This window comes from Tasmannia lanceolata, unplaced genomic scaffold (assembly GCF_043159265.1).
Source record: "Tasmannia lanceolata isolate RefF3 unplaced genomic scaffold, GAP_Taslan_0.1 ptg000140c, whole genome shotgun sequence".
NCBI classification, from domain to species: Eukaryota; Viridiplantae; Streptophyta; class Magnoliopsida; order Canellales; family Winteraceae; genus Tasmannia; species Tasmannia lanceolata.
In genome coordinates this window covers 135,001-137,500 of record NW_027518816.1, presented here as the reverse complement: position 1 = coordinate 137,500, position 2,500 = coordinate 135,001, and positions in this window count along the sequence as shown.

Here is a 2,500-nt window from a genome sequence, read left to right as displayed (position 1 = left end):
GACACCAACCCTTCCGACACGAGCATTCGCGCATGTTCTTTGGCCACACAACGGCGCCAGCACGAGCAAAATCATCAGCGGTGCGGTGGCCTTGCACGGCCTTTTGTCTTTGGAACCAACCATCAGTGCCACGGGAAGTGCCGGAGTCCCGGCATCCGCGGTGCCAAGTCATTGCGCCCTTGGTCTCTGCAGCGGGGCATGCCGGGCACTCCCAACCATTGCAAGCAAGCAAGAAAGAAAGTAAGTAAGTAAGTAAGTATTACATATAGGGGCGGGACATGCGGGGAGTTCTGCGAAACGTGCACTACGGGGCACACGCGTACCTACCGGGGCATACCGACCCCTATTGGGGCACACGTGTGCATATCGGGGCATACCGGGCCTATCAGGGCACACGCGTACATACCGGGGCATACCGAGCCCTACTGGGGCACACGTGCGCATATCGGGGCGTACCAAGCCTATCGGGGCATTCGCATGTATCCCAAGGCATACCGAGTCTATCCGGGCATACGCGTTCATACCGGGGCGTAACGGGCCTATCGGGGCATACTTGGGCATATCCGGGCAAAAAATGCCCAAAACTTGCGCAACCTTGGCAACCGTGGTCCATTCCTCACTATATGCCATGGCCTTGTGCCCATGGTCTTCACAAGACAGCATCCAAGGCGCCTGAAAGGCCAAGGGAGCCCAACCCAGCAATGCCCAGCCAAGGCCAGGCATTCCAGTGCCTGCCCGGGCAAAAACGCCCAAAGCATGCCCCATTCCTTAGCCTATCCAGGCAAAAACGCCCAAAACCAGCCCATTCCAGTGCCTATCCGGGCAAAAACGCCCAAAGCATGCCCATTCCTTAGCCTGTCCAGGCAAAAACGCCCAAAACCAGCACATTCCAGTGCCTATCCGGGCAAAAACGCCCTAAACCTGCGCATTCCAGCGCCCCGCAGCATGCCACCCTCCTATAGGGTTTGCGCAACCAACCCGCCTAACCACCAGTGGCAACCAAAGGTGCTGTTAGCGACGACTTCTGAAGACGCAACGAGACGCGACGGGTTTGCGCCCAGACGCGACGAGACGATGCGGGATCTGCGCCCAACCATGCCTACACCCGCCGACTTGTTGCGGGAGCTGCTTGCCCAAGCATGCCTAGCGTGCAAGGCCTGCGTGCCCAAGGTCTGTGTGCAAGGCTAGTGCCCAAGGCTAGTGCGCAAGGCTAGTGCCCAAGGCTAGTGAGCAAGGCCTGGGTGCAAGGCTAGTGTGCAAGGCTTGTATGCAAGGCTAGTGTGCAAGGCTGCTGTGCAAGGCTTGTGGACAAGGCTGGTGCGCAAGGCTAGTGCCCAAGGGTTGTGTGCAAGGCTAGTGCCCAAGGCTACTGCGCAAGGCTCGTGCCCAAGGCTAGTTCGCAAGGCTTGTGTGCAAGGCTAGTGCGATGGGCCAGTGCCCAAGGCTTGTGAGCAAGGCTTGTATGCATGGCTTGTGCGCAAGGCTTGTGTCCAAGGCTTTTGTGCAAGGCTCGTGCGCAAGGCTAGTGTGCAAGGCTTGTGCGCATTGGCAGGTAGCCCACCACCATGCACGATCCAAATGCCACTCACGCGACAACACGGTGCCAAGCCGGGCATGGTGTGCACTCAAAACCAATCAACGGACAGAGGTCATGCGTCATGGGGGGGATCTAGCAAGGCCATGGGGAAGGTCATGGAGGACCTTGGAAGCAAGCGCAAGACGAGAGCGAATCGAACAAGGGGCCAGGACGGGGCCTTGTGCCCATGGTCTTCGCAAGACTGCGTCCAAGGCGCCCGAAAGCCCAAGGGAACCCAAACCCGGCCGACACTTGCAATCGCACATGCTCTCTGCAACACACCATCAATGCCGCCCAACGGGGCCAGCACGAGCAGTCATCCGCGGTCCCCTGGCCCTGCGCACGTTTGTCTTTGAAACCGAGCATCAATGCCACAGAAAGTGCCGGGGCGCCAGCTGGAGCCATCATCCGCGTTGCCATGGCTCGCTTGGCCTTGGCTTGCCAGGCCCCGACACGAGCAATCGCGCATTTTCTTTGCAACCGACCATCAATGCCGCCCAACGGGGCCAGCACGAGCAGTCATCCGCGGTCCCCTGGCCCTGCGCACGTTTGTCTTTGAAACCGAGCATCAATGCCACAGAAAGTGCCGGGGCGCCAGCTGGAGCCATCATCCGCGTTGCCATGGCTCGCTTGGCCTTGGCTTGCCAGTCCCCGACACGAGCAATCGCGCATTTTCTTTGCAACCGACCATCAATGCCGCCCAACGAGGCCAGCACGAGCAGTCATCCGCGGTCCCCTGGCCCTGCGCACGTTTGTCTTTGAAACCGAGCATCAATGCCACAGAAAGTGCCGGGGCGCCAGCTGGAGCCATCATCCGACGTGCCATGGCTTTGGTCCCATGGTCTTCGCAACCGAGCATTCGTGACACCCGACGGGGCCAGGACACCAACCCTTCCGACAGGAGCATTCGCGCATGTTCTTTGG